The 20,210-nt window shown below is 47.4% G+C and overlaps 1 protein-coding gene across 1 annotated transcript in view; it reads left to right on the top strand.

Moving 5' to 3' along the window:
* Window positions 1-20,210, top strand: part of LOC146183783 (Golgi-associated plant pathogenesis-related protein 1-like) — a 315,211-nt gene that overhangs the window by 245,337 nt on the left and 49,664 nt on the right. The window lies entirely within an intron of this gene.

Here is a 20,210-nt window from a genome sequence, read left to right on the forward strand (position 1 = left end):
TTTTCCACAGGCTGTGCAGTCCAAGGAGGAAAATCATGTCAAAGGGTTCGTGGTAATGTTCGATGGTTATGAAGTAACGCACACTGTGGGAATTCAAAATAAAGTCTTTCTTCAATGCTCTTTGCAGAACGTCCCAAAATAATATTGCATCGTTGCAGGTAATAAAACAGTGTTCGATGGTTTCAGGTGTGTCACATACCCGCAAATTAACAGAAGAAACGAAAATATTTTTTTTCTGAAGCCACACTTAAACAGGCAAAACCTCGGCATGAAGTTTAAAGAAAAACGTTTTAGACGAAGCCGAAATCGGCATTTTGCGCACCCTTTTTAACACATCATGCCCCATATAATTGGAATAAAGTGAACGATATAAGGGAGGCGGGAACAACATAGATATCAAATCTTGGTATAAATTTTTCCGTGAAACAGAGAATAAGTACTCAGAAGAGAACGAACTGCCAGAAAACGCACTGAATCGTAAACTTCTTTCATAAAACCAGATAATGAGGGCCGATCGGTAAAATTGGAAGAGACCACAAAGTTTGGAAGAAGGTTCACTAGGTTAGTTTGCAGGGATGCTCTGGTAATTGGATGGGAGCTATTACGGAAAAAAAAGAAACGAGAAACTAACTGTCTGACATAGAGATGTGTCAAACCTAGTCCGCCAGCAGAAACAGGCCTGAATAAGTTATCGCGCTGCATAGGCTCAAACCTGGACGACCATATGAACGTCGCAAACGTTCGGTGAAAACTGTGGATGTAATTCCTCGCGCAATGGAGTACCTGTAAAACATAATAATGTTTTGTAGCCAGAAACATGTTACATGCCTGTGCTCGGCCAAAAATTGATAGGCGGTGCGGAACAAATGTATGAGCATAGCTTTTGAGTGCCGTGACCCGCTCTTTCCAGTAACGCCCACTAAACTTGAATACATGAAGGGGAACTCCAAGGTATTTAGGGGGAACCCGAGACCATTCAATTTCAGCATAATGAGTCGACATTGCTCCCCATGAACCGAACCACAGACCCGAACTTTTAGACATTCATTTGAGCGCGAGATACAATGCCAAACTGCTCTATGGTGGTTATAATGTTGTCAATGCTGGGTTTGTCTGTGCAGAAAAGCGCCAAATCGTTGGCGTACGCAAGCACTTTGACTTCATTACTGAAGGCAACATACCCACGGATACTGTGGTTTTGCAGTACACTCAAACAAAGTGACTCTAAGTAGAGGGCAAAGAGTAGCGGTGACATAGGATAGCCCTGCTTCACGGATGATCGAATTGGCACAGGCTCTGAGAGGTGACCGTTAACAATCAAGCGAGTGGAACAGTTGTCGTGACAAAGTTGCACCCCTTTCAGAACAGTTGATCCAACATTTGCACGCTCGAGAAGAGAAAATAGAAACGAATGCCAGACACGATCAAATGCCTTCGCAAGGTCAATCTGGAGTAGAGCAAGCTGATCATAAGAGCCAGAGCAAGATTCGAGAATTGTATGTGCAATATGTATGTTATTTTGTATGGAGCGTCCCCTCAAGCCACACGTCTGATGAGGGCCAATGAGAACCGTCATGGCATACTGTAAACGATTTGATAGTACTTTCGCAAAAATTTTGTAGTCCACACTTGCCAACGTGATTGGCTTGTAGCCATCCACTGAGAGCAATTTTTCTTTATCCGTGCTCTTTGGAATTAAGACTGTGTGATTCCTAGTAAAGGACTGAGGAAGGACCCCCGCATCAAAACTTAAAGCGAAAATCTGCAGCAAGACAGGGCTCAGCAAAGGTTTAAAAGTTTTGTAAAACTCGCACGATATGCCATCAGGGCCAGGTGTTTTAGAGAGGGGTAATTGGTCAATTGCGTGTTCTGTTTCTTCCAACGTGAAAGGACCATTGATAAGAGCACAGTGTTCATCTGATAAAGGCGTTATAAGAGCTTTAAAGTTAGCTAGTTGATCAGAATTACAAGTAGCAGAAGCGTCACTGAACAGTGTCGTGTAATAGCTCACAAACGCAGATATGATGTCACACGTTTTCGTTACTAGGGTGCCATTTGACATCATTCCCGGTATCAATTTGGCCGTAACATTACGGTGCTCATCGAGTAGAGCTTCTCGCGTAGGGGTTTCAGAGTGCAAAACACGATTTGTACGAGATCGAACTCGGGCACCCCTGTACCTTTCAGCGTCCTGTTTTTGTAGGTCACACTTTACCCTAGCTAGTTTGTCTAAATATACTCCAGGTGCCTCACATTCTAATTCATAGAGGTTATACAAACTCTTATGCAATGTCCTCTCTTGAAAGTTCTTTTAAAATGACCTAACAGACCCAATTTCAATAGCTGTCGCTCGCACTTCCTGTTTAAACAGCTGCCATGCAGCAAATATTGGCATGGCACCTGTCAAACACACTTGTAGCTGGGAGCGTATCCGAAAGGCAAACTCCTGATCATTTACAAGTGAAGAATTTAGCTTCCAAAGCTCCCATTGCGGCTTAAATTTTGAACAGTAAGTTCTCCCGAACCGAGCAACCATCATACAATGATCTGAAAAGGAAACCGGTACAGTTTCACACAACAAATCACGGGAAATCAACGTGGAAGAAACATAAATCCTGTCTAGGCGCGAGTGGGACCTCCCCTGGATATGCGTGAATAGTGTAGTTGCATGACATGAGGCCCCTGTATCAATGGGTCCTGAGTCATCTATAACACGCGACAACACTTCACCACTTCTGCCTCTGTGTACACTAGGCCCAGTACGATCATTCAGGTAACATACACAATTAAAGCCTCCCATTAGCACAATATTCTTATCACAATCTAGGAGGTTAGCCACAGCTTCAAACATATCAACACGCTCAGCTGCACTGTTAAACGCATAAATATTGATAAGTCTCCATGGCTTCCCGTAGAGCAAAAAATCACAGCTTATTAGCCGCCCTTCAGAGTCAGTATAGTAAGATAACGCAGAATAAGGGAGATCCTTTCGCAGAAACAAGAAGCAACCCTCCGAAAAACCAATAGCATGCGTCACAATAACATTGTAATCCGACAAAAAGGGTCCCAGTGCCCTCTCTGTATCCTGCTCACTCTCAATCTTCGTTTCCTGGACGGCGACAAAATCAAGCCGCCTGCTGCTGAAAAGTCGACGAAGTTGCACCTGCTTCTGATGAGACCTAAGGCCTCTCACATTCAGCGTTGCAAACACTAGCTCCTCAGGCCCTCAGGAGTCGCCATGGTGACCATACAAGTGCTAACTAGGCTTGCATTTGTCTCTCCGGAGACGGCGACGTCGCCTCCGGACCTCCACCACGACTGCGGGAACGCGAACGTTGGCACTTCCCCTTGTGTTTCGACGTGCGCCGGCGGCGGCGATGCTTCACGCTTACCAGATCATCATCTTCACTTGAGTTAGATGCGCATTTTCCCCGGCGCTTATGAAGATGCTCTTCAACAGGAGAGACGGCCTCAGCTGCAGGTAGAGTGGCCTGGCCTACAAGCTCTTCCTCGGCGTTGACCTCAGTGGCTGGAGTAACCGGGGCGGTATATTTGGCAGCATTAGAACAGGTGGCAGGCTCCTGCCTGATTCGGCGGCTCATATCGAAGCAGCGTGTCACATTCCTTGGATTCACCTTGAGGAACAACCGTTGTATTAGCTGTGGTAGCCGTGTCCACAGTAGCAGCTGAGAGGACACCAGCCGCGTCAAGCACTTCTGTGGCGTCCATAATATGCTCTTGTAGAGCGTCGTCCGGTGGCCGCACACGATGCCGCAGCTTGTCCGCATAGGTAACGCACTCTTCTGCGATGTGACCGAAGCGTCGGCAGTCGTCACAACGCGGCGTACGGCAGTGTCTAAGAATGTGGCCAACCCGGTTGCATCGGAGGCAGAGCGGTGGCCTGCCTGGTATTAAAACAAGGCTCTGTATACCACAAATAGTAAGTGCATGTGGGACGTTGCCAACGCCGACTCCTTCAGCGAGAGACACAACAACCCGATTCAGCGTTCTCAAATCTTCCATTTCGGCCACTTTCCAGTTTGCCGTCGAAATCGGAGTCACCCTCTCGTAGGCCTGCAGTGCCTCACGTATGAAGGCGTCTTCTAAGCGTTCGGGAAGCCACGGAAGCTTCAATTTCACCACTTTTGGTTCTGGGTCCACGACGACACAACGACGGTCCTTAACAACGAGATCACCGCAAGCCACCAATTTCTCTTTCGATTGTGCCGATTTTCAGGTGACCATCCATACATGAGACATTTGAAATTGGCCACTTGAACTAATTTCCTCGAGGTCCACAACATTCCGAAGGGAGTTTCTGAAGTCTTGTGCCCGGTACGGGCGTCCGGCAAGGTCCGCATGCAAGAAAACGGAGTCAGCGACCAGCTTACCAGTTGGGAGACGGGGCAAAACAATCCGGTATTCAGTACTGCTGGCATTAGCCTGAGCAGTACCTCGGCCAGAGGCCGATTGAAGCCTTTGAGTGGAGAACATCGAGAAACGCAACCGCTTGGAACAGCGTCTGCGCCACTCTATCCGGGCTAACTTCGAAAGTCGTCAACATGAATTGTTTTGTTGTGTTGTGTGTTGTGTGTTTGTGGAGTAATGTTCTTTATGTGTAAAATCTGATTATAAATTTGGCAATAAAGAAAAAAAAAACAATTCATATTGACGGGCTGACTTCGAAAGTCGTCGACATGAATTGTTTTTTTTTCTTGCCAAATTTATAATCAGATTTTACACATAAAGAACATTACTCCACAAACACACAACATGGGTTACAACGAAGCCATTGGCCCCGTTGGCATGGATGACATAACGTACACAGGCAAGGAATCGCGCAATTGAATCAGTTTCCTCAGAAAAGAATATCTTTAATGCCAAATAAAAAGAAAAAAAAACGAAATCTGATTACAATTTGCCTGAGGAACAAATGTGACAATCCCAGCAATTCATTAACCACCCTGTGAAACAGACTCCTACGACTTGTACGTTCCACGTTGAAAACCAAATAAATGTCATGAACGCTCGATGCAGTTTTCTCACGGACATCCTCGCCATACATAACGCTTGCATCACGTAAAAGGCTTACGCAACCGAAAACAAATTGCAAGCAGTTACTCTTGTAAACATTGAAAAATTATCTCCTCCCTAATTTTGTCGTCCGAGCTTTAACTCGCACAACTTCCCTTTCCCAGTAATCACTGCTCGCGCAGCCTGGATCCGCTCTCTCCATTAACGCCTACTAGACTTGAATACATGAAGGGGAACTCCAAGGTATTTAGAGGGGACATGACACCATTCAATTCCAGCATAATGAGTCTGCATTGATACACGTGAACCCAACCCAGACCCGAACGTTCAGGGCTATTTATTTAAGCGCCAGAGACAATGCCAAGCTGCTCAATAGTGGTTATAGTTTTGTAAATACAGGGTTTATCAATACAGAAAAATGCCAAATTATCGGCGTACGCAAGCACTTTGACTTCATTACTAAAGACAACAAACAAACGGATATTGTTGTTTCGCAATACACTCAAACAAAGTGGCTCTAGGTAGAGGGCAAAGAGTAGCGGTGACATAGGACAGCCAATTGCATCAGGGATGATCAAATTGCAACAGGCTCTGAGAGATGACCATTAACAATCAAGTGAGTGCCTCAGCTGTCGTAACAAAGTTGCACCCCTTTAAGTACAGCTGATTGGCACGCTCGAGAAGAGAAAACAGAAACGAATGCTGGACGCTATCCAATGCTTTCGCAAGGTCAATTGGGAGTGAAGTCGGTCCAAGAGCCAAAGCAATATTCGAGAATTATACTTGCAATATGTATTTTACTTTTTATGGAGCGGCTCCTCAAACCACATGTCTAATGAGGGCCAACGAGAACCGACATCACATGTTGGTGACGATTTGATAGAACTTTCGCGAAAATTTTTAGCCTTCATTTGCCAATATTATTGGCCTGTGACCATCCACTGAGCGCAATTTTTATTTATACGTGCTCTTTGGAATTGAAACTGTGTGATATCTAGTAAATGACTGAGGAAGGACTTCTGCAGCTAAACTTAATACGAAAATCTGAAGCAGGACAGGGCTGAGCAAATATTTAAAAGCTTTTTAAAGCCTGCATCAGATGCCAACAGGCCCAGGTGTTTTAAAACCGGGCAATTGGTCAATAGGTTGCTCTATATCTTCCAACGTGACAGGTCCATCGATAACAGCACTGTCATCATCTGATAAAGGCATTATAAGAGCTGTGAAGTTAGCTAGTAGGTCCGAATTAGGAGTAGCAGAAGTTTCACTGAAGAGTGCCGTGTAATAGCTCACAAACACAGAGATGACATTACACATTTTCGTTAGAAGGGTGCCATTGGACATAATTGCCGGTATCAACTTGGCAGTAGCATGACGGAGCTCGTCAAGCAGAGCTCGTCACGTAGGGGTTTCACAGTGCAAAGCGCGACTCATACGAAATCGAACTCGAGTACCCATGTATCTTCCAGCGTCATGTTTGTGTAGGTCACACTTTACTCCAGCCATTTCGTCTAAATATAATCCAGGTGTCTCACATTCTAATTCACAGTGTTGATGCAAACTCCTAATTATGCAGTGTCCTCTGTACTGTTTTTTTCTTTCTGCCGGCTTGACAAAAGCTGTACAACATATTTACAATATTTAACAATAGCTTAACAATATTTTAAAAAAAAACGCTTCTACCCCTCTTGGTGGAGCGTTGATTGCACCTGTTTCAAATTTGCAAGATCATCCATTATACAAATCCGCTCAGGTGGTGCACTTTGGCTCCTGAGAACATCTCTGATATAAACAATACTCTCAATAAGTACTGCCTCGCAGGGAAAACATCCACGTCTGGATTGCGCCCGTTTTTTTTTTTTCGACCAAGGTAGAAACCGGATGCCATGAGACGACAAGAAAAAACCTTTTTTAAAAGTTTGTTGGAGGATGTCCCATAGGAAACTCGCGTCGCAGCATTCAATAAAGATGTAATGGTATCCGGTACAGGATACAATTTACACACCAAAGAACAAAATGCCATTTCCTTCCAGTCGGGGTTTAACTAGCAACGCGTTAGTGCCAAGCAGAAAGAAGGTTTTCACTGAAGACCAAACAGGCTCTCTCTTAACCCGCTTTAAGACGTCACCTCTTGGAACTGCGCACCTTCTATCGAACGATATATGGGCACTGGTAACAAAACATTGCATACATTTTTGTGCAGTTTTCTTCTGGAAACACCAGACAAATATTTTTAAAAAAATCGAGCTTTCAAAAGATGGAACGCCGAAACAATTTCGCGCAAGAAACCTCGAACACTTCTAAACCTTGCGTCGAACGTCGACAGAGCAAAATCAGGTAAAACTTTCTGCTCGCATAGCCGGAGTTTCTTCGTGACGTAAAACCTTAAAAACAAAAAAGCACACTTCCTGTTGTTTTATTTGTACCACAGGTCGCAAAGACGTATAACATTGATTGCGTAAAGAAAAAGAAACCTAGACACCACCTGCCGTAAAAAATAAATGAACCAGTCTAAGACTCCCTTCTCTCACAGAGCGAAACAAATTTGTCAGACTAGTTCGCTCCCACGTAGATTCGACAAAGACATCGAAGATACTATGTATCTTCTGCATGTTTACTCTCTTCATGCATAACACCTGAAACAGGGGTCACACTCCAATAGAAGCAATGGGGCGGAAAATTTTCTGGCGATACTAGCGGTTCCTGTTTTTTCGCTGGTAAACACTCGAATTGCTAAAATTCATCCGTACCCACCTGAGAGTAGAACAAGGTATATAATGCATTAATTGCTTTATTTTGCCATTATTAGCACTGAAAAAGCTATTAGAAAAGTGTACGACTGCTAAAAACCTCGGAATTTACCTGCAATTCAAACGCATCGATGTTGCTTCAAAATTCGCTTTCAGATGCCAGTTCACTAAGCAGAACTGCATTCTTGTCACTTAAGCGTCGCCAATTTATCCGATCGTCAGCTGACCTTCGCAGTTAAAATGGCCAAGAAAGATATTATATATGTCACATTTCAAATACGAGCCCACGGGCTGCCCTAGCAGGTCATCAACACAAAAGAACTCACAGGCTGGAACCCTGGACCGTTAGACTTAAAACCTAACGCTCTACCGACTGGGCTATCCGGGCTGCTCTAGTTAGGCATCAACGGGAAATGTTGACGGAAGATATTCCTAGCACTAAAAAAAAAAAACATACGCCCGAACAGGGACTCGAACCCTGGAGCGTTAGGTTAAAAGCCTAAAGCTCTGCCGACTGCGCTATCCTTTTTTTCTTTATTGCCGACTTGTACATTCAAAACAAGACGATTTGACAGTTTGGTAAAACTGAAAAAGATTTAACCCGCCGTGTCACGCGAAAGTGTGCTGGCATGTTTTATTGTTAACCGACTGAGCTATCCGGCTTTTTGTTTTTGTTTTCTTACATGGTATTTATTATACGTGGTTATGTACAGAAAGGGTTATGTACATAGACTATTTACAACGCACTCAGCCATTGCCGAGATGCACAACAGAAAACACAACTAAAAGGCAGGCGAACATAAGCACCGTGTCACAAGCGGAAACAAATCAGGTTGAAAGTCATTTTCATCATAAGTGTCCTTCAGTTGCAGCATCATTCTGCTTAAATGGAGTCTAGGTGGAACAACAGGTTCAGCGTTGCGATCCGACACGCGTGACTTCCAGAAGCTATGAAGTCCAATAAGGAAAAACATGTCATATGGTTCGTAATCAGATTGTGTAACAGCAAGATACCGCACACTGTTCGAATTTATAACAAAGTATTTCTTAGAGTTCTTTGCAGCACGTTCCGAAAGATAATTGCGTCCTTGCAATTAATGAAACAGTGCTCAATTGTTTCAGGCACATCACACACACGGCAGTTTACAGAAGATACAAAAATATTTTTTCTATGGAGCCATGTGTTAACGGGTAGAGCTTCGGTGTGTAATTTAAAGAAAAATGTTTTCGTGCAAGGAGAAATCTGCATTTTGCGCACCCTCTTTAACACATCATTACCCTTAAAACCAAAGTATAAAGAACGATACAGTGGTATCGTTGTATAGTATCTTTGTATAGTATCTTGCGCGAAACAGAATATAAGTACTCATTCGAGAACCGTACTGTCAAAAACCTCACCGAAACATAAACTTCCTGCATAAATCCTATACTCTGGGACAACTTTCTGTGGCAATGTGGTGGAAGCTACGGAGCCGAAACGCACCAGCTCAATCCGCACAAGCATATAGTGCCTTCAGAAATTTCGCAGTGGATGCTCTGGAATGTTAAACCATTACGGAACTATTAAGCTTATTATTGTATCAGGCTTAAACTACAGTACTAGCCAGTACAGTGGGAGTTTAATAGACAGCGTTCATGTCGATGGCTGCGCAGCCTGTCGACAATCTCGTAAAGCGCAAGAGCGTAGGCGGGGCCGGGTGGGATGCGTCGGCTGCTTTTCTCCGCCCATTTCTGCCCGCGTTCGTATCGCTCGTCTGCTTTTGACAGCATACGTCGTGCGCGTTGCCGATACCGCAGCCGAATTCAGGTACTTGGAACTACATGGCGTAGTAATACGGTTAGGAAAGCCCCGCCCTCGTAGCTTTGGCTCCATTGCCACAGAAAGTTGTCCCCGAGTATAGTAACTGAGCTATCCGGGCCTTTTGCTGTTGTCTGCTATTGCAACAATTAACACATCAAAAATAGACTAAAACACGTGCACCACTCCTCGGTCCCCGTGAATGCTTAAAGGGATCATGCCACGGTCATCCAATATTTTACAGTTTTGTAGTCTGGCAGATAATATTGGACCTTATTATTGTATTTCCGAAATTTGAATGCCCTAAACACATTCCTTATTTCGACATGAGTGGCTGAAGTTGACACCGCGAAGCTCCTCCCACCGACAACAGTCGCCATGTTAAAACGCTTGGTGACGTAACAGAGTGACACCGGTCACCGCATCGTCTGCTGATGTGCCGGCGCCGATAAGCTGCCATACACTGTACTGTGTTCTTGCTTGCTAACATGATTGCAAATAAGTGCACTCAGCTTGTTTCTGAAAACAGAACACAGACTGCAGTGAAGCGCGATTTAGTTCTTGCCCAGGCATCCGTCTTCGGCGCGTCCACCTCCATCGTACTTCCCCCACTGCTGCAAATACCGCCGCTGCCGCTGCGCCGGCCGTGTTTTCCGCTCAAGCCATCCGCGCCAACGAGATACATGGCGGATCCCTAGCGCCACCGTCAGAAAAGCATGATAAAATTTGTTTTTCTCGTAATAATAATAGTCCCCCCAAAAAAAGAATTTTAAAAATTAATGCTTCTTTTGAAATGCCCGCCCATACGGTCTGATGTTTTTCTCGCAGCCGGTGCGGTGCCAGCTGGTGCTCCTGTATGCTAGCCCCGCTGCTAAGGCGTCGACGAAAATAATAATTTCCTTAACTACGAAACAGTGGGGTTGAGATTAAAGAAGTTTCATGATCGAGTGGTCCATTTACTAAAACTCCTCGTTGGTCTATTACAAAGTGCCGTCCGCTGTGGCTTCGACGCAAAGTACGTAATTTATAGGCCTAGCGACGATTACGGAGAAGCAGACAGCCAGAGCGCCGTCGTCCTTCGCGCTCGCGGGCGCCGTTGCTGTAAGCTTGCGGCATCCGGTGCTGTTGGACGACCGGGGTATTGGGTGCTAGCTCGATGTAGTGCGCCGCGCCCTATACGCTACTGCGCTGTCGGGCGGTACCCGAAGATTGTACAAACGCGCTGTCGGACGGCGCTATATACATTGCGCATTTTATGTGTTGCTCTTGAGACGTGTTTCAGAGTACAATATGTATGCTGTTCGAGCGGGCTAGCTCGTGCGACGTTCGATAGAGCTGCGCTCTAAAATTAAATACCTGTGCAGACGGGTCAGACGCACCCAGTCAACCAGCCTGCCCGCGCTCGGTAGTGCGGGCTTCTTGTGGCCTTCCCAGCGGGGTTTGTTACCGCCTTCCGCTGCACCTCGATAGCGCGGTTCACGAGCAAGGAGAGCGTGCGCTTGCCCCCTTCTCGCGTGCATCATTTGCAGCCGCTACGTCGCAATATTTCACCCCTTGTGGTTTGTACAAAAACTGTGAAATCAGTGTCTGAGACCCGCCACATATGAGGTGTAAAACAAAGGCAATTTTCCGCGCTCGCCTCAGCATCACTAAATGCTCGCATGATCCTATACGACATACTAGCATAACAGTTTCTGTCCCTAATTTTTGCGCAAACGCAAAATTCATGTGCCATACAGTGGGCGTTTTGAAAGGCATTGCGCGGTGAGTAGAATTGTACTAGACCCGAAGCGTTTGCATGACAGTGATGAGGAATGGGGATTCCTAAGTTTGAAAAAGATTGTGAAATCTCAATCGCCGCCGTTTTTATTTACCTCAGGATCTACATTAACGACAATTCCCGGTGCGCTGCGCACACTGGTGGCCGCTTAGCGCCTGTGGTCGATAGCTGCTTTCTACGGGTGTAGGTAAAAACGTCCCCGGAAAAAAGGTCCCCGGAAGATACGGCCCCGGAAAAAACGTCCCCGGAAGAAGCAGCCCCTGAAAAAGCAGCAACTAGGAAAAAACGTCCAAGGCAAAAACTGGAACTAAAAATGATTTCTTCGGGAACTGACACGAAAAGAAAAAATTACACATTTTATGCCATTCTCTCTTTGCTTTGACTTAAGTGTAATCATCATTTGGAACCTGTGTCCTCTGGACGCCTGAGATGTTTACAAGAACTGCGTAAAAGCATGGTGGATGATCCATCTGGCTCTTTACACATTGCGTGGTTCCTAACTCCGCAGCTCGCTAAGTAATCTTTAAGGCGGGTCTAATAAGCTTGGCAATACTGCCCACTGAGAACAGTATAAACGGATCGGTGCATGGTAGTCTCGGGAAACCACCCAAAGCAAAAGACGTCACTAGAATTACCTTCTAGACCTTCTGGCGATGAGGTTTAACCGTTCCTTTGATGATGGTGTAGAATGGAGATAAGGGCGATGATGGTGTAAGCAGAGCGAGGATTAACCGGTCGTGCATCATGCCCACCCTAAAGCATCGCTCCAAGCTTTTGGTTTGGTAAAGCCGGTATTCAGATCGCCTTTTCCCCGAAAAAGAGCGGAAACGAGGCGCTGTCACCATATTACCGCTACCATCATTTTTCTCTTTTTTTTATGATGAATGCCCGCCTCAGTTCGATGTTCGCGATCACCTCCAAGCTGACATGTGAAACCGCTGTAATAAACTTAACATACATAAATCATCATTGCAGCCCGCCACGGAGAAATGCAGGACTTCAGCCCCCATTCGGGGAAATTTTTTCCTACTTCGCAAAAAGGGACATTTTTGCCGGAGACGTTTCTTTCGGGGACATTTTTTCCGCGGACATTTACTCCGGCGACTTTTTTTCCGGGGACGTTTTTACCGGATCCCGCCTTCTACATAGGCTGTTACGATGACTCCAAGTCAGCGTCGGTGAGATGAACAAAAGAACGTCTTTATACAGTATTTACTGCACATTATAGAGACTAAGATCGGCACAAGGGCCGAAGGCTACTAGCCATACGCGGCTGCCCTAGCTCAGCGACGAACCGGTAGACTCCGTCGCATCGCGTCCTTGCGAGCAGCACTGCAGTGGACGGATGCTCGTCATGGTCTCTCTCCAAGCTGCAGTGCCCGGTTTCGGTTGAAGCGTGGCCATCGCCACATGTTCATTTTGTGGTGCATAGGGTGTTGGAGCTAGCAGGGAAATTCGTACAGCACGAGACGTTGCCTAATTATTAGTTGTTTCCCAAGAAAGCAAGAAAAAAAATCAAAGAGCACTGCAGAATCTGCATTGGAGTAATGCGAAAGCACAGATGCAGCTCTTGTTTGCTTCTGGTTGCTTAATTCACTTGTTTACCCATTTTGGTCTTTGGTACTTTCAAACTGCGCGCCAATTGTTTCTATGCCCTTTTTTGCCTGGACTTAAGGTTGCATGAGGCCACATCCTTGACGTCACCTTAGTTGTCAGATTTAATTTCTCTTTTAGTATTTGATACATTCAAATGTGGTGCCAAGTCATTGGCTAATGAGACAATTTTCGCCTTTACTTTTCAATTTGTTTGCCTTTAATTAGTTACCTAATTAACTGATTGGACTAATGATTTTTTCGGACACAACATTGCGTCACCTTCTATCGACCGACACCACTCATTAACTTCTACCACTTATCAATTACTCACAACTGCTGCGGAAACGATTTTACGTGTTTTGCATGTAATTAATCGCCTAATAACTTAGTGGCCTAATTATTTTCCGGACACAAGATTAGGTCACCCTCTATCGATGGACACCACTCATTAACCTCTACCACTCCTCAATTACTCACAACTGCTGCGGACACGATTTTGCTGACGCTATCTGCGGACAGAAATCTGTGAACATGCGAAGTAATGCTTTCGCATTAATATTTTCCATTTCAAATAAGGCCAAGAGCGTGACTGGACACAATGAAGGGCAAATGTTTCTCCCACCCTTGCAGCGAACTCGTTCTTGGGCTAGCTGCAGCCACTAAACGGCCGTTTGATGAATTGCCGTTTTATACTTCTGTGAATAATATACAAGTCTGTTTTGTTAGCAATTCTTTCTGGGTGATTTTATCGGCTGGAAAGGGCATTTGAGCATTAGTTAGTGCGGTGGCGTGGTCGTCGTTCTTTAGCTACTTCCCACGCAGTGAGGAAACGGGGAGCCTGCGTGGACATTTTCTACGTCATCAATTTGCTTAATATGCCTTTGCTAGAGAATCATGACGGCGCGCTACGGAAGTAACAGGGGACGTCATTTGCACTGCTCTTATATTGCAAGCAAAACGATACGATTCGTGAGAGCTATAGCCTGCTTCTTGCGCTGTGGAATCCACTTGGGGACGTCAATGGCTCGAAAAAGCACTGTTAACGTAGCGGCCGCGTAACGCTTCGAGGCTTTTCCACAACGTCGCGTAAAGCAGTTTTCAGTCTTCGTTTGGCAATAATATCATCCGCTCTTTGTATACGACAGCTATCAATGCGACGGTTGCCGTGAATAGAACACGCGATGTGTTGTCATCCTTGTTACCCGCTGATTGCGTCTGCTTTGGGAGTTCCAGGGATAATATATTTTTGCCGTTGTCAGATGGGGAGGGGGATTGACACCCGGAGGTGCCGTGCCCCAGAGTCACACATAACTCATCAGCCCATCATCATCCATTCAACACCTCCGGCAAAGTCCCCCCCAGGGCCAAGTGGGGTCTGGGAGAGTTTTTTAGTTCGAGGTGAGGGTCCTACCCGGACAAGGGGGCCGCCGCGTGATGCCCTCAAAGGAGTGAGTGTCATCAGACGCAAAGACGGCTTGCAGCGCCATCGTGGCATCGAGCCGACGAGGCGGACCTTCATGACAACGCGAGTGTCACTAAGGACAACCAATCCCTGTGAGAAAATCATAATGACACAGAGAGTGTTCCACCCTTAACCGAAAAAATCACAGACGGTCCGCACCAAACCTTCGAGAACCTCTGCTCGCCAAGGATGCGACGTTCCCGCTGCAGGCAGAACAAGACCTCTTTCCGTACTTTTGCAATTACTTCATGGAGGCCCGGAACTCTGCTGTTGTATGCGGCCGCGCAGCGTGCCAGCCATACTTGGTACGCGCACTCCACTAGCAAGAGGACGAACTGGTTAACGGCCACGCCTGGCAACGGGTTCAGGTATTGCACGGTCTGGTACGGTATACCCGGAAGCTGGAAGAGGTTAGCTACGCGACGGAGAAGCGCTTCAGGAAGGAGACACTGCGAGAATATGTGCACAGTGTCCTCTCTACCACCACAAGTCGAACAAGTTGGTCGCAGGCTGGTCCGTGTAAACGCCGGCGCCTTAATGGGGAGGACTCCCCTGGCGAAGCGGTACATAAAGGACGCTCTGCTTTCTTCCAAAAAATCCGCTGTGATATACCGCCAGCTGGGCTTAACATTAGCGAGGTCGTAAAGATGGAGGTGAGGGGGGAGACTGGGAGTCAGAAGCCTAACTAGTTCCTTTAGGGGAACCGAAACCACATCAATGTCCGCCTCCTCCTTATGCAGACGCTCAAGGCAGGTAGCTGCCTGAGCATAAAAAGGGGAAGGAGAGCCCGATCGTGGCACGCAATGAGAATATGTGCTCTGTGCGAAAAGGCGGAGTCGAGTACTCAGAAAAAATGAAGTCAGGCTTCGAGTCAGAGGCATGTCCGAGTTCAATGCCACTTGGGTCCACCTGACGTGCAAGGCTGAGGCTACGATGCCAAGGTCGGAGATGCCGAGGCCTCCCCTCTCCCTAGGCAGCTTCACCACAAGCCTTTTGACCTTGTCAGGAGCTCCACTCCACAAGAAACGGAAAAGGATCCGCTCCAGGTGAAGCTTCGTCCGTGCTGGCAAAGGTGTTACGCCAGCGACATAGGTCAGCACCGAGAACAGGAGGGACCGAGTGATAGTGGCTCGAGCCGTAAGCGGACACAAGAGCTTCTCATACTCTCTTGCCCTCGATTCAATTTTCTCTTGAGCAGAGGACCAATTCCTATCTGAAAGGCCTTGTGAATTGAAATAAAAACCAAGGAGACGGACTTCAGCCTTCACGGGAAGACCATGAGCGGGCTGAAGACTGGATGGTGCACACCCAAAATAGAGGGTGGCACTCTTCGACCTATTAACCTTAGCCCCACTCGCCTTACAGTACACCTCCATGACATCCAGAACGGAGGAGACAGAAGCCTCATCCGGGACGACAATGGTTAGGTCATCTGCATAGGCAAAGGTGGGAGCTGGTGGAGAACCTGGCGGGAGCGGAAAGCGAGCTATGCGACTGTCTCGAGAGAGCCTTTGTAACAGGGGTTCGAATGCGAGCACGTAGAGGGCAGGAGATAGGGGGCATCCCTGCCTGACTCCACGGCCCACGTCAAAAACATCGGAGGTGCGCCCTAGCACAGTGACGGCTGAAACTGGCCTGGTATATAGAGCTCTGACCATGCGCTGGAAATCAGAGTCTATACCAGCTTCCTCCAGGACTTGGAATAAGTAGGAATGACTAACAACATCAAAAGCCTTCTCCTGATCAAACGAACAAAGGATACCCTGAATATTTCTATGTTGAGCCCAGAGGAAAAGGTCCCTAAGGGCAAAACCGTGAAGCTGAGTGGAACGACCAGGAACACTACAAGCCTGGTATGGACCTATAATGTCTGGAAGAAAGGAAGTTAACCGAGAGGACAGGCACTTGGCTATGAGCTTGTAGTCGACGTTCAGGAGCGTGATGGAACGCCAGGCTCGTAGGTCAGTGCGTCTCGACTCATCCTTACAAAGGAGAGTGATCCGCCCTTCCCTCTGAGTACCTGAGAGCGTCTCCTCACCCAGGAGCCTGTTTACAAGAGCGGTGAAAGGCTTCCCGAGCTGCTTCCAGAACTTGACATAAAACTCAACAGTCAGGCCGTCCGAACCTGGGCTACGATTTCTGTGGAACGACTTGAGCGCCGCTTCTAATTCTGTCTCATCCAAGGGAGCTCCTGATAGGTGAACTGGGTTGGAGGGGGATTCAAGTGGAAAAGTAGCTGTGGTTTGAGCTGGAGCCTGATATAGGACGGAATAAAACTGCCGTGCTGCTTTAAGAACAGCATCCGGAGTGTTGGAGATGGACCCCGTAACCGGGTCTACCAATTCAGTGAGGGAAGTCTCTGTGCGCGCTAAGCGGCGTCGGAGGAGGTGTCTGCTGCACCAATGTTCCCTCTCCCACCGCTCAGCTCGCGCCATAGCCCTAAGACCATCCCAGCGTTGCTGGAGCAATTTTCGGAGCCGGATGCGCTGCGAGGCGAGTGCTTCGGTGACCCCTTGGCCAGCAGAAAGAGGCTTCGAAAGCAGGAGGATGACATCAGAGACAATGGTGATCTCCTGTCGTTCCTCACGTGCCCGCCTCATTCCCGCTGCCTTGAAACAGTCACGCACATCTGCCTTAATGCCATCCCATCCGGCACCGTCTAAACCTGAGTTAGATGCATTCGCGACGCTTGAACAGCGCAACAATAAAGCCGCCTATTGCTCAGCAGTGCTTGAATGCAACATAAAAAAACCCGCCATTCTGTGGCAAACAGGCTCGGAATTAGCATTGATCAGAGCAAACGATTTTGCTTAAGAAAAATTGCTAAGCAGTCATCACATCGCATTCTATCTGCTGTGCGAAACTGTTATTCTGGAGCATATGTAGGATGCTTCAGGAAGGTTGGTTTGATTGGTTTGTTAGGTTTAATGCCCCAAAGCGACTAAGCCTATGAGAGACGCCGTAGTGGAGGGCTTCGGAAATTTCGATCGTTGGGGTTCTTTAACGTGCATTGACATCGCACAGCACATCGACGCCTAGCTATTCGCCTGCACCGAAATACGGCCGCCGAGGCCAGGACGTGATCCCGCATCCTTGGGTACAGTAGTCGAGCGCCCTACCACTGCACCACTCCGGCAGGGTGCCTACTGTCAGCTAAAACATTCACAAGAAAGCACTTGGGAATAGCATGTACTACCACATACTCTTCCTGACAGCAGTTCTTAGTGGCTTGGCTTGCGGGATTTTACGTCCCAAAGCGACTCAGGCTATGAGAGACGCCGTAGTGGAGGGCCGGTTTAGGAAATTTCGACCGCCTGGGGTTCTTTAAAAGGAAGCTGAATCATATTTCGCCCCCCCCCCCAAAAAAAAAAAACAAAAACAAAAAAACAATGAGTTCCATGCGGCATTTTACGTATAGTTTTTGTCCGCTGATCAAGACTATCATGCTTAAACATGACAGAAATAAACACAAACGGCAGTTTTCACAAGAAAACGAGCACCAGTCGGTCCGCCCTCCAAGCAAACGCCGCTGTCGTCGGTAACTGGCCGGGCCAAACGTGACGTCATTCGCGTTATGCCAGGCCGGTGGTGTTGCTTTGTGCACGTTGCTTCAGGTGACTTGACACCTCGATTTATAATGTCATTGATTATTCGAACAATGTAAACACCTTGGACACTTACCGTACTTTTCGATCAGTCAGCAGTTCCAAAAGAAAAAAGAAAGAAACAGTGCTATGAAAGACGATGTCGAGTACGTCGACAGCGAAAGCAGTCAGCACATTTTCGCGAGACGAAAAGCGCAAGAGCTGACCCGCTTTAATAACTGCCCTTACACGTAAGCTCGTTTCAGTAACAACAAAAGGAATATGCATCGTATATGATACAATTAGAGTCCACAGCGCGTTTATACAACCTTCGAGTAACGCCCAACGGCGCAACGACAAACGCGCGCGTACTGCAGCTGCATCCCGCTCCGTCTTTCGAGCTTAGTTGGCGTGGATGCAACGGCGAAAATTGTCCCGCGTTATGGAATCCGACAGGTTGGCAGCACCTGCAGCGCCAGATGAAGCGAACTTACCGGAACGGTGCCGCCAGCGAACGGGCGCTCTGACCGAGCGCCCTCCCTGGTCGTCGCTATAGGCCAGCGCAACAGCAGACGACGCCTGGGGATTAAGCAGCGCTGAAGTAAACGAGATACTCCTAGAACTGCCTACGGTTTATCACTTTGTCTCACAATGAAAGGAAGATATCATTAATTACAGCGCCGCCTTAGCAGAGAAGCTGATGTATACAAGATCGGATGAACCGCTACACACCGCGGCGACTTCCGCTACACAGCTGTTAAGAGAAACTTGCTTGTATCGCAGTTATCACTCCTACCAGCATCTCGGAACGGGTCAGCGATCCTCAATAGGGGTTAATTTCTGGCCTTCCATTATCCCTGGGCTCATTATTTAAGATGACAATAAAATTTAGCACGCTTGCTTGACGCTAACGCAAGGGCAGCAAGGGATCCACGGAGAGCTTCCAGAAGGCGCGGCCGACGCGGCATATGGAGGCAGTGCTGCCTTCGGGCGAAGCTTGAGGGCGCTGTGGCCGCGCGAGCAGCACGGCATTACAGAAATGCGCTATAAATGACTATTGCAAATGCTGCTTCGTTCTACCGATCATGCATTGTTGACGTAATCGAGAACGGCGGCGAGCAGAGTAACAAGTGAGCCGCGAATCGCGATTTAAGTTCGGTAGCCTCGGTTAAGCGTAACGACGGCGCAGCCAGCCGTGCAACAACGGTGTTAGCCTAATTATGTGCGGGAACAATGAGAGAACGGCACCGGGCTTCAGTTGCGTTGATTTAATTGGGATCCCAAGGGGCCGCAATCACTGCCAAGATTCGATGATCGTCATCGGTACGAAAATCATTAGGGCAAAACACAGCTGATTTCAAAGGCAAGAAATATTTCCTTTTCATGACAGCTAGGACCCACTGTACTGAGTTTCTTATCCTCTGGGAAACTACAAAGCACCATGTCGCCTGGACCACTAATGCTCGTACAACGGAAAGCCGTGCTGATAGCCACTGGTCGCTTCACGCACTCAAAAGAATTTTTTTTTTTTTATGACACGAGGCAAATATTTTCGAACGTCGAACGACATTTATTTTACAACTGAGCAAAAGAGGCCCACAGTCGGAGAGCGTTGAAGGGCGCGGCGTGCCACTCCGCAACAGCGGCGTATCAGCTGGTTGACCTCGTGTAGATAGCACGCGCAACCTTTAGTACATAATGATCGAAATGGAGAAAACAAACGGCCCCAGCAGCAAATTGCGCTGATCCGTCGATCACTAAAGGGCGGGATGGAGCGCAGCAAGCGTGTAAAATGCGCGGCCTGCATTCCGCGATTGACGTCAAATCTGCCTGTTCCCTAGTTTCGGCGCCACTCCCCCGCCGCTCCCGGCGAAGAGGGCGTTGCCGCGGTGCGTTTTCTGCAAGCGATTTCGTATTTTCTTACCGACAGAATCCGATAAACGTTACACACATGATAAATAAAGCCCCCTCTTTCCAACAACCAAATTTTATGCAATTTTAAAACCGTTTCGGCTCCCCATTAACGTGCACAGACATTGCACAGCACATTGGCGCCTAGCTACTCGCCTGCGCCGAAAAGTAGCCGCCGAGGCCAGGATACGATCCCGCATCTAATGGGTACAGTAGTCGAGCGCCCTATCACTGCACCACCCCGGCAGGGTGCCTCATGAAGAGCCTTGAATACTGTTAGCTGAAACATTTTCAA

This window comes from Amblyomma maculatum, chromosome 7, assembly GCF_055883805.1.
Source record: "Amblyomma maculatum isolate TAMU_Amacu chromosome 7, ASM5588380v1, whole genome shotgun sequence".
Taxonomy (NCBI): domain Eukaryota; kingdom Metazoa; phylum Arthropoda; class Arachnida; order Ixodida; family Ixodidae; genus Amblyomma; species Amblyomma maculatum.